Below are 12,667 nucleotides of genomic sequence, written 5' to 3'. Positions count from 1 at the left end.
TTATTTATTCACAAGAGAGAGAGGCAGAGATATAGGCAGAGGGAGGAGAAGCAGGCTCCCTATGGGGAACCTGATGTGGGACTGGATCCCAGGACTCTGGGATCATGATCTGAGCCAAAGGCAGATGCCTAACTGCTGAGCCACCCAGGCGTCCCGCAACATGTGCTTCTTCAGAAAGCTAGGGAAGAGGTTGGTGGGAGTCCTCTGAGCCATGGGGTTCTGGGGCTAGGCCCTTGCATGGCCCTGATGGAGTTAACTGCCTGACTTCAGATGTGCTGGCCATTGGCTCAAGGTTAGATGGAGCTCTTCACCCCTCAGGGAGAATAGAACCATGTTTTTTCAGCCTAGGGGCCACATAACTGATTGTCCAAGGGGGATACTTGGGGAGTGAAAGGGTGTGCTACTAACAATCATACCCAAGCAATGGAGTCACCTGGGCACAGCAGAACATCTGGTCCTTCCTCCCCGGCCATAGCCAGGGAGGGTCTGTGACTCAGGTGGCCTTTCTCTCCCACAGAAGAGCCTAGATTTGGGGATTGGTTCTGTGAGCAGCGACATGCATCAACTTGAACCTCTTGGTCAGAATATGGTGTCTCACCCTGTCTGGGAGCCCAAAGCCCACACTCCAGTAAGACATGGAGCAGTCCCAACAGCTTTCCAGAAGTTTCATTGCAAAAATGCTGTGTGGACACCAGAGATTATAAGACCACTTTCACAAAGAAATTGAGGCTGAGTGTGAAGGCATTTTCTAAAATTTGATAGCCAAATAAACAAATCCCTAAACCCACTCTCAGGTTACTTAATAAAGTAATGTCAGACCTACAATCCTGTTTCCAAACCCCAAATCCAGGCCCATTTATAGATAGGGCACCTGAGGCTGGAATGGGAAGTGACTTCCTGGCTAGCTCATGGGCTGTCCAGTGGTAGAGACTTTGGCTAGCAAAGTGGGGCAGCTCCACCCCAGGGCAGGCATAGGCCCAAAGACTCCCACAGCTGACATTAGCAGAAGGTAATAGTGGTTACCATTTATTGAGCTCCTATTATGTGTTAGGCACAGCCTTGAGTATTTTACATATTTTGCAATGATTCAGTTCAAGTAGGAGAGCAAGATGGCAGCTAGAGAACAGACCCCTTGGTGCCCTCTCCTCCTGCTCCCCGCCCTCCTGCGGACCTCTCAGGTTGATCTAGGGGGCAGAATGTGTCCTCCTGGGGCCCTGCCACTACCCATTAATCCCTAACCGCTGCAGCTGGGAGATAAGATAGCACCAGCCCATTAATCAAGGCAGCCTGGCAGGGAGGGTGGGGGTGGGGTGAGACAACATCAACTCACAGGTGGAGATAAGCCCCCTCCTCCTGGCTTCCTCAGGGGCTGGGGCAGTGGAGGATGCTGGGAAGTTTGGCCTCTGGTCCCAACTTTGGGTATCTGGGTGGGTGGATGGAGCCCATAGTGGGCACTGGGGCAGGTGATGCTGAGAAAGGCAGCCCCTGTGTGCAGGAGAGAAGGTGGGAGACCTGGGTTCCAGCTCGTTTCTTCCTTGGCTGCTTCTGTGTCCTTAGATAACCCACTGCACTTCTCTGGGCCTCTTTCTATGGATGAATGGGAAGGGGCACTGGACTACATGACTTGGGGGGCAGAAGGGCCCTTTGATCATGAACATACTCTGTGACCAAGCATGGAGTGAAGGGTGGGCTCACCCCAATAGGAGGGAGAGGACCGAAGCACTGCCTTGGCTAAGGGTCGCAGGCTGGGTGGGATCTGTCCCAGGGCCTGTGTTAGTCACACTCACAGGAGGGAGGGTGTGGTGGCAGTGGTGGGGGCTGAGTGGGACACGAGCGGGGAATGGGCCTTTGAGCCACTGTGCCCTTCAGGGGGCCACGCAATATACTGGTTAAGCACTTGGAGTTTGAGTCAAATCCTGCCCTGTGTGATCTTGAGTGGGTTATTCAACCTTTCGCACCTCAGTTTCCCCATCTGCACAATGAGGGCGATAGTATTTCCCTCTTGGGGTTTTGTTAGGAGGATAAGTGGAAAGTGCTTGGCTCCATGCCTGGCAGATGGCAAGTGCTCAGTAAATATTAGTTATCCTTTTTTTCATGGCCAGGAACCTCTTCAGTGCAGAGTCCCTGTGACCGCAGCTATGGAGGAGTCTGGGGCAGCTTGACTCCAAAGCAATTGCTGTCCTAGGATGCTGATGCTAAAATGTATTGCTTATATATATATTTTTAAAGATTTTATTTATTCATGAGAGACACACACACACACACACAGAGAGAGAGAGAGAGAGAGAGAGAGAGAGAGGCAGAGACACAGGCAGAGGGAGAAGCAGGCTCCATGCAGGGAGCCTGATGTGGGACTCGATCTCAGGTCTCCAGAATCAGGCCCTGAACTGAAGGCGGTGCTAAGCCACTGAGCCACCTGGGCTGCCCTGCTTATATTTTTATAGCTAATAAACAACAAACTTAGGATGGCAAGCATTTATGATCTCCACCGCCTCTGTGGGTTAGGAACTCAGGAGTGGCTTAGGTGGGTAGTTCTGACTCGGGATCTCCGATGAGGTTACAATCAAGATGTTGGCGGGGGCTGGAGGACTGCTTCCAAGTTCATGCATGTGGCTGCTGGCCAGAGGCCATACGGACAGCCCCAGTGTCCCCACAATATGGCAGCCGGCTTCCCTGCAGCAACTGATCTAGAAGTAGGCATGGAGGGGACGTACCGTTTGCTGCCTGCTGGCTGAAGTGCACACTGTCACTTCTGCTGTATTCCACTCATCAGCAACAAGTCGCTCAGGCTGGCCTGCGTTCAAGGACAGGGAGGAATATCAGACACTGCAGTAACCCCACAGTAACCACGAATAATAAAGCTGTTCTGTGCCCAGGTGCTCTGTGCTGCTGAGCTGCGAGCTTGACGCGCGTGATCTCTAATCCCCACAACCACTTTCTAAGTCAGGAATGATGCTTCTTTTGCAGATGAGAATATAGTGGTTCAGAGAGGTTAAGTGATTTGCCCAAGGTGACCCAGCGGGGGGCGGGGGGGGTGCTCGTAGTGCTGTGTGGTCCTGGAGCCCGGCCACTCCCCACCCCAGGCACCGCCCTCAGCTTCAGCCGCACCCCAGCCAGCCTTGTCTTGGAAGCCACATGTGACCATCTAGGGTAGTGAGGCCTTCTTGGATTAGGACTAGAAAGAGTATATGAGGTGCACATACATGGAAAGGTCATGTGAAGAACGAGGACTTGTAGAGCCACCCTGGCCTGGGTTCAAATTCTGACTCTGCCACTTCCTTTGTGCATCAGTTTCCTCATCTCTGTGGTAGAAGTAATAGCATCCACCCAGCATGACTGCTTCAGGCATAGATGAGGGGTGTGTGTAGTAGGCATGTGTGTGGAAGGAGCCCTTATGATGGTGGGATAAAACCAGGTAGCTCTCAGGGCTGGGCTGCAAGAGGGCAGCGTCTCCCGTGAGTCACGTACTCTCCTGGTGGAAGCCGTGTTCCCCTTCCTGGTCTGAGTTCCCTATCCAGCCATGCTTCCCCAAGAGCATCTGAGGCATGTTGCTGTTTTGCCAGCCCCGCGGGTGGGGCTGAGGTAAGGGTGTGCTCCAGGCTCGCAAGCCTCAGGGCAGGAGCTCCTCACAGGCCTGGCCTGGTTGGCCTTCTTCCAACCCCTTCCCACCCTGGATCTTTCTAGGCTTAGGGGTTCCTTCTGTGTCCCGGCCTTTCCAGCATCTCCTTGAGGGATCTCCATGCACTTGCCCAGTTCTGCCAGCAGAGGGAGCAGGTGCCATGTCTGGGGACCTGGGAGGCTCCAGGCCGCTGGGGCGGTGGGGGGCTGCGGCTGTCCTGGAAGCTCCTCAGTGGGGTGGAGTGGGGGTGATTTGGAGCAGAGCTGGCAAGGGTGGGGCTTCACTCCCCCATATGCCCCGCAACAGAGCAGTCCCTGGAGCCCTAGAGTCCAGGAGATGGGGCCATGGGAAAGGAGGAGAAAGGATGGAGTTTCCTGGGCATCAGACAATGTATCTCAGCCCCTGTGGCCCTTGGGATCGGAGGAGGAAGAGAGGTTTTCATTTTTTCACACTGTGATCCATTCACCAAATGTCATGGAGTGCCTACTGTGTGCCCAGAACCCTGGCAGGCCCTGGGAGCCCATGTCAGATGAGGACTGTCACAGGGCTGACTTTCCCATGTGGAAGGCCAGGCCAAGGCAAGATGTCCAAGTGGGGTCATGGCAGATGTGCTGTGGAGGGAATAATCAGGCGACTGAGACAGGCCATGACTGGGGGCCTGCATCTCCACTTGCCCTCCCAGTGAACAGATGGGATGGAGGTGGAGCAGTCTATGCATCTGTGAGGGGCCCTGCCTCCTCCACAGTGCCCTTCTGAGCTGCAGGCTCTGTCATCACCAGAAACCACTGCAAGTCACCATCACAACCTGACAAGCCGGCAGGGAGGGCGTGTAGTGCACCTGCCACCTGCAGGAGCATCCATGGGACAAACCCATCAGGGCAGAATCAGACAGGCCTGGCCTCCAGCCTGGTTTGGCCACTTACTAACGGTGTGATCCCAGCTAAGACACATAACTTTCTCTGTTTTGGCACATGCTGCTGTAACAAATTTCTGTAGGCTTAGCAGCTTAAAACAACACATATTTATCATCTGAGTTTCTGTTGGTCAGGGGAGCCCAGCAGGGTTAGCTGGGTCATCTGCTCATGCTCAGGGTCTCATGAAGTTGCAGTCAAGGCATGGGGTGGGAGTGGGGTCATCTGAGGCTGGGGCTCCTCTTTCAAGCATCTGTAACTTTTGGCAGAATTAGTTTCCTTGTAGCTATGGAATTCAGGGAGGCTGCATCTTCAAGGATAGCAGGAAAGACCTTTCTTTAAAAGGACTTGTCGTCTTCCTTTAGAGAACTCACCTAATTAGGCCAGGCCCACCAGGGTAATCTCCCTTTTGATTAACTCAAAGTCAAATGATTGTAATAGTCCATTATATTCACTGGTACCATCCATACTCAAGGTGAGGAGATTATTCATGCCATGTATACCAGGTGGCAGGAATCTTAGAGGCCATCTTAGAATTATGAACATAATGAAATTATTTTGACTAATAATCATGTAATAATATAATAATTCTTTTTTCAAAAAGGTTTTATTTATTTATTTATTTATTTATTTATTTATTTATTTTAGAGAGAGTGAGAGTATAAGCATGAATGGGGGGGAGAGGCAGGGGAGAGGGAGGAGAGGGAGAGAATCTCAAGCAGACTGTGCTGAGTGTGGAGCTCAACACAGGGCTCAATCTCATGACTCTGAGGTCATGACCTGAGTTGAAACCAAGAGTTGGACACTTAACTGACTGAGTCACCCAGGTGCCCCAGTAATAATTATTTTCTTAATTTGTTGTACAGTTTTGAAATAAGAAACAGAAGAAATTTCAATTTTAAAGATACTGTTCAAATTCAATAAGATATTTCACATATAAACAAATGCTGTGCTTACCAAACAAAAGCATTCTATTTGTCAGTTTTCATTCTGCTTTGCACTTTTGGATTTTAAACATAACCTCCAAGTGGTCCTAGAGAAAAGAAAAACAGAATTGAAGAAACTCAAGTTCTATTTTGTATTGTTTTGTTTTCATGCTCAGTTGGCTGTCATTCTTTATTTTGGATTTACTGTTAAAAGGCAGGAATGTCTACTATCATAGGGTTTGGAGACACAAACTGCATCTGAATGATTCTGACCGTTTAGGGACTCATCCTAGAAACACACTGGTGGGAAGCAAGCAGCGTGTCCTTCAGCAGGTGAATGGACAAACTATGGTATATTCAGACAATGGAACATGTATGGATGTTCCAGAACATCAAGAAAAAGAAGATGAAATGATCTATCAAGCCATGAAAAACATGGAGTATCCTTAAGTGCATATTGTTAAGGGAAATAAGCCAGTCTGGCATGCTACGTGATTGCAACTCTGACATTCTGGAAAAGGTCAAACTAGGGAGATAGTAAAGATCAGTAATTACCAGGGGTTCAGAGAGGGATGAGTAGGTGGAGCATAGGGGATTTTTAGGGCAGTGAAACTATATATATATATAGATACTGGAATGGTGAATACATTGTACATTTGTTAAAATGCATAGAACTTACATGGCAAAGAGTGAACCCTAATGTAAACTATGGATTTTAGTTAATAATGGTGTATCAATATTGGTTCATCAATTCTACAAGTGCACCACATTAATGCATGACTGTAATAATATGGGAGACCATATGCACTCAGTTTTTCTGTAAAGCTAAAACCGCTCTAAAAAATGAAGTCTACTAATTAAAAAAAAAATACTGCATGTGTAGCTAAGTCTGCCTGTTATCAAAGGCTGCCCAAATGACCGGGAGCTTTCTGGGTTAGCCGTCAGGTGGAATACGTGCTTATGAAAGGCTAAGTATGGAAGATGTGCAAAGTTCACATGTATTGAAGCCCAACTCTGACAGTGGCACTAGTGGCACTTGTTTTAGAACTTAGACCAGACAAGAAGTTTTTTTTTTAGGGAAGGGTTATCATTATCACTAATATAGCTTAAAAAGTGTTGTTGGGTGATAATAAAGTGGAGACTGACCTTTGATTTGTTTCACGAAGGTCTTAAAACTCGCTGCCATTGCACCCCTGTTAACCTGTGCTGGGGTTGGGGGGGACCACTTGTGCTGTGTTGCCCGTGAGCCACGTACTCTCCACCTTTCCATGGCGAATCACTGGGTGCTGCATTGCACTTCACAAGGCCCCAGTAACAGCAGGAAAGGAACTATTTCTTTTCTCGTGTCTTTTCAAAACTTTTTATTTTTAATAGACTATGTTTTTTAAGCCTTTTTAGGTTCACAGCAAAAAGTGAGAGGAAAGTACAGAGAGTTCTCAGATGTCCCCTGTACCCCACCCCATACCCCACAGTCTCCCTTACCATGGACACCCCGCCCCACCCCCACAGTGGCCATCTGTAACAGTTGAGGAACCTGTGTCCACACATCATTGTCCCTCAGTCCATAGTAGTTCATGTGCAGGTTCACTCTTGGTGTTGTGGTTCTGTGGGTTTGGACAGATATTTAATGACATGTATCTGCTGTTGGGAGTATCTTGCAGAATAGTTTCACTGCCCTAAAATCCTCTGTGTGCCAACCACTCACAACTATTCAACTCCTTCCTCCATAACCCCTGGCAACCACTGATCTTTTTATCCCCTCCATAGTTTTGCTTTTCCAGAATGTCATAGAATTGGAATCAGATTGGCTTCTTTCACTTAGCAATACATATTTAAACTTTTTTCCATGTCTTTCTGTGGCTTGATAGCTTACTTCACTATCCCGTTAAATAATAGCTCATTGCACGGATCTTTCACAATTTATTCTATTGTGTCACATGTTCTCTTCTAAGTAAGACGGTCCGTCACTGGAGGGGGAAAGGAATTATGGCAAGTGACTGACAAGCGTCAGTTTGGAGCAGAATCGTCCAGCCACCTCTGAAGCTCAGGCTGCCTGACACAGGAAAACAATTTTTGAAGGGTTATTTGATGAGGAAGAAATGGGGAACACCCAACAATGTTTGCTTCAGGAACCACATTGTCTTTCTCTTTCTCCTCCTCCCTCCCCACTCGTTTATTAGATTTTTTTTTTTTTTTTTGGTCTGTAAACAGTGTGTCTTAGAAAATCTGAAATGTGCATAAAAGTGAAATAGACAAAACTTAGGGCACTTGGGTGGCTCAGTGGTTGAGTGTCTGCCTTTGGCTCAAGTCATGATCCTTGGGGTCCTGGGATCCAGTCTCACATCAGGCTCCCTGCATGGAGCCTGCTTCTCCCTCTGCCTGTGTCTCTGCCTCTCTCTATGTCTCTCATGAATGAATAAATAAAATCTTTAGAAAATAAATAAAGAAAACAAAACTCGCCCACACCCCCAAATTCTGGTTATTACTGTTGTTAGCATTATATTGTGTATCCTTCCAGAATTTTCTATGTATTTGTAGTGACACACATAATGAGACATGAAATCAGGACTCTTCCTGTTGCAGTTTTGGCTGGGGCATGAAGACAAAGACTGCTCATCAGAAGAACTTATAGGGCACACTGTGGTTGAGAACCAGGGAGAGGGCCCACCCATACTGAGGGCAAAAGAGCATGAGGAACTGGAGATTTGGGGGACTTTTGAGAGAATTTCTTTGTAGAAAGCTGTGTTATGAGTCCCAACCCCTTGGGCAGTTGGGGTCCCAACCCCAAAGGGGGCATTTCCCTCTACCTCAGACCTGGTATGGTGAGCTTCATGGAGACTACTGAGGGAGGTGATATCTGTCTCCTGGTGTAGGGATGGGGGTAGGGGCCCAGGAAGCCACGTCTGACTTAAATCTAGGGAGTCCAAAGGTGAAACTGTGACTTTCAGCTTGAGAAGGCAGAGTGAAGAGTGAGGAAACAAAGCTCTGCTTTGGGAGCCAATTCTACTTCTGTGGGTGGCAAGGCAAAGGAAGTGTGCATATTCCCTGTGGATGGCTGAGGGCTGTGCATGAGGGAGAGGTAGCCTGGAACTGTTTTAAATTTGGCTTGAGAGGCCTGCCCCAGGTGATAGAACCCCACCTGAGGATCCATATAACTGGGCCATTGGAAACCAGATGCTTGGGGGAGAGATGTCAAGTGCAGTTTGACCCTTCAGAGGTATTCCTGGGGACCCCTCTCAGGTCCTCACTCTTTTTTCCCAGACTTCCTTAGGCTCCTCCCCCTGGTGTCTCTCGACACCCTCACCCCCCTCTTCTGTCCTCACCCTGTTTTCTATAGGTACTCTTCTTCACCTCTCAAGAGAGCAGAGCCCCAATTCCAGGCCCCTTCCTGTGTCTTGCAAAACTCTGCCATCTCAGGCTTCAGACTGATGTCAGCGGGAACTCCCTCTGCTTAGGATTTGGCTGGTTGAAAATTAGCAGAAAGCTTTGACAGAGGATAACTTTAGCCTTCCCACCCCACCTCCACCCCCACCCCCCACCCCCCAGCTTGTGACCAGTGTTCTACTTCTGTGAGGGCAAAAACACTTCATTACCATAACACTTCATTACCATAATAGACTCCCATAGAATAGATTCAACGCCTGGTCACATGCTTTTTGTTCTCTCCTTCTGGGATTTCTATTAAAAGTATGATACCCCTTCTTGCTCTATATTCTAGGTCTCCTACTCTCACTATTGTGTTTTCCATCTTTAATCTCTGTGGGCTGCATTTCTTTCTTTCTTTCCACTTAACTTCCAATTCACCATTTCTCTTTTTAGCTGTGTCTAATCTGCTGTCCACCCCATCCCTTGGGATATCAATTTAATTTTTTTTTCAGAGCTAGAATTTCTATTTGGTTCTTTTCCAAATATGCTATGTCACTTTAGTTTTTCGTCCCTGCCAGATTTTTCAGTTTGTTTTTCTTTCTTTGAACACAGTAAGCATAGTTGTTTTTTTGTTTGTTTGTTTGAGTCTGATAATACCAATACTTCATGTCCTTTTGGGTATGTTTCTATGGACTGCTGTTTCTTTGGTTCTTCTCATGTAGGTTGGAATAATATTTTGAAGTCTTGGATTCAAAATCCAGAAAGTACTTTTATTTGCTTCAGCCAAGAGCTTGGGGGGGTGTTACCATTCTGGGACCATTACAATTCAACCTCAAGGCTTGATACTGCCAAGTAAGAAATCAGGGTGCAAGTCTGTGTGAGGGCTGGTTTATGCCAAATTCATTCCCTACCGATTCTCCACTTCACCTAGGGCGTGTAGTTCCAATTCTGTGTGGGGCATGGGTTTTCAGAGTTACTACCTAGGGCAAGCTCTTGTTTTCACTTCTTTCCTTCCAGCAATGAGGTTACTCAAAGCCCACTTCCTGCTCCGGGACCTATTTCTTTTGGGTGGGCAGATGTCCTCTGGACAAAAGCAACTTTGTAGGCTTAGGCGGATAGCTCTGAATTCTTGTCTTCTCCCAGATCTTAGCCTGGCAATCCCTCAGCACTTTGTTGTCTTTGCTGTTTTTAGGAAGGTGTTTGTCCAAGTTTTTGGCCCACCTTCCATTCATTGTCCTCAGTGGAGAACTGGCCTGAATTACTTTGTCCACTGTGACCAGGAGTTCACACGAAGAATGAGTGCCTATGACTGTAACTACTTGAGAAACAGCAACCCTAACCTTATTCACTAAAGGAGACTTTGCTACCTGCCGGGGCTTATTTTCATCACAAAGAGCCCATATTGGCTAAGGACACATCTGCATTAGTCATGCAGGATGAGCAGTGCCATCCTTAATATAGTTACTCTCTTGGCCCACATTTTTCTCTTTTGCTACCAGCAGAAGTAGTGAGAGTCAAGGATTCTGGAGATTTGGTTTCAGTCCTGGCTTTGCTTATTCCTTGCTGTGGATAAGGAAGTTATTTCCTTTTTTTAGGTCTTTGGTCCCCCCCACCCCTTTTTAAAGATTTTATTTATTTAATCATGAGAGACACACAGAGAGAGGCAGAGACATAGGCAGAGGGAGAAGCAGGCTCCCTGCAGGGAGACCAATGCAAGACTGGATCCCCAGGCCCCAGGATCACGACCTGAGCCAAAGGCAGATGATCAACCACTGAGCCACCCAGATGCCCCAGGCCTTTGGTTTCTTAATAGTTTGTAGGGATCAAGTGATTAAGAATCAGATTTCCTAAGATTATCTACCAAGGTAATGACTAAAAATTCCCAACATGCTGCTCGATGCATTTAGATGCTCAAACCATGTTTGAAGAATATTAATCTGAATGAATTACAAGATTATATAAATTTAGGAAAATCTCCCAAATAATAGTAGCTTTATTTATTTATTTACTTTTATTTTTTATTTATGATAGGCACACAATGAGAAAGAGAGAGAGAGGCATAGACATAGGCAGAGGGAGAAGCAGGCTCCATGCACCGGGAGCCCAACGTAGGATTCGATCCCGGGTCTCCAGGATCGTGCCCTGGGCCAAAGGCAGGCGCCAAACCGCTGCGCCACCCAGGGATCCCCATAATAGTAGCTTTAAAAAGAGTTTATTTCTGTCTCATGTCACTGACATCTAAAGGTAGGTAGCCTGGAGCTGGGTACTGACCCCACACTTTTTGGGGCCTCGGATGCCTTCCATCTTGCTGCTCCTCTGTCCTTCATGTGTTGCCTCATGGCCTGAGATGCTGCTCAGGCTCCATCTGAGGTTTGGGCAGGAGGAGAAGGAAGTCAGGAAAAGGGCACACCTTCATTCAAGGAGACTCCTTGGCAGTCCTGGCCAGTACACCTGCTAAACCTCATGGGCCTCACTTTGCCTACAGCTCACATGGAGCTCCTGGGGAAATGGGGAGATGGAGTCTCTGAGCTGGGTGGCACTTGGCTATTCGTAGGATTCTTTTTCTAAGGAAGATGAGGAAAGGGAAACTGGTAGGCGACTGGCAGCTTCTGCCACGGTGACCTTGACTGAATCACTCTTCCTCATTGAGTTTCAGTTTCCTTTTCTATAGAAACTGCTATAGAAACTGGTGGGCAGGGGGCACTGCTGGCATTTTGGGTGGTGCATTTCTTCACTGTGCAGAACTGTTCTAATGCAATGCAGGGCATTTAATATCCTTGGACCACACCAAAAGTATCCCTAGGTATTGTGACCACCCAAAGAACCTCACACTTTCTAACTACTCCTAGGGGACAGTACTACTCCCTGTTGGGAAGCCTGGACAGGAAGATTCTCAAGTCCTTCTAAGAGTGGCATTCTGTGAGAGCCTGTGATTCTATGATGCTTGGGTCTCAGTAACTTCATTTGTCAATCAGGCAGAGAGGAGAGGATGGGAATGCAAATGTCTGCTTCTTCAGTCCTCTCCAGCTTTGGAGGAAAAAGGGAATCTTTATGCGGCTAGACTCTAGGTCATTGGCCTCCAGGTGGTCAGAGAAGGAGAAAAGACAGAAGAAAGAAGGAGTCAGGACAGAACTTTCCAAGGAATGAGAGGGAGGGGAGGCAGGAACCCAGAACACCTGGTCCCAGCAGGGGCCCACTGCTCATCCCCAAGACCCTTCATTGTGCCCCTGACGTGAGAGCCATCTCCTGAGAAGCTGGCACACTGGCCTCTGCCTGTCACGATGCCCTCATTAGCAGCTTCCATGTCCATTGGCGGGACCTCATAAGTGGGGCCCATCTGACCTTTGGGGCAGCTGATGCTATGTCTGGCAGGCTGATCAAAGAGCCTGGGCCCTGCCCTTTCTGCCTCTGGTCGCTGCCAGGGGGAGGGAGTTAGCTAGATCATGGTGTGCTCACCCCAGTGAGTTCTGATGGAGCCAGAGGGAGGAAGTGTGAGGCTCAAGCATCATGCTGCTCAGGTTCAAATCTGGTCCCACTCTAATTTAATTGTGTGGCATTGAACAAGACCTTTTTGTCTTGTTTGTTCCCTCATCTGCACAATTGGGTAATAATGGTACATATTTCACAGTGTTGCCCAGGGTAGAGCATGGAGAGTAGTGCCTGGCATATGGTTGGCACTCAGTAAGTGGTAGGCCTTGCATTTTTGGGTGGAGGCCCCCCCCCTTTGTTCCCAGACAGGAGATTCTGACACACACACTCTGTGCCTTCCAGAGTTTGAGCAACTTGCCCCAGGTCCCACAGGTGGCCAGAGCTTGTGCTCCCTGCCACCCTATGATGAAGAGAAG

At 48.1% G+C, this 12,667-nt stretch overlaps 1 long non-coding RNA gene across 1 annotated transcript; it reads right to left on the bottom strand.

The window, feature by feature from the left end:
* Positions 1–2,255: 2,255 nt before the first annotated feature.
* Positions 2,256–12,360, bottom strand: LOC144300820 (uncharacterized). The gene is made up of 3 exons (XR_013367593.1): positions 12,279–12,360; positions 5,488–5,563; positions 2,256–2,794 (listed from the first exon to the last, which is right to left on the bottom strand). It is a non-coding gene; the product is annotated as an uncharacterized LOC144300820 (long non-coding RNA).
* Positions 12,361–12,667: the final 307 nt, after the last annotated feature.

This window comes from Canis aureus, chromosome 29, assembly GCF_053574225.1.
Source record: "Canis aureus isolate CA01 chromosome 29, VMU_Caureus_v.1.0, whole genome shotgun sequence".
Lineage (NCBI taxonomy): Eukaryota > Metazoa > Chordata > Mammalia > Carnivora > Canidae > Canis > Canis aureus.
The sequence above is the reverse complement of the archived record's forward strand: the minus strand, read 5'-3'. Positions and strand labels throughout refer to the sequence as shown.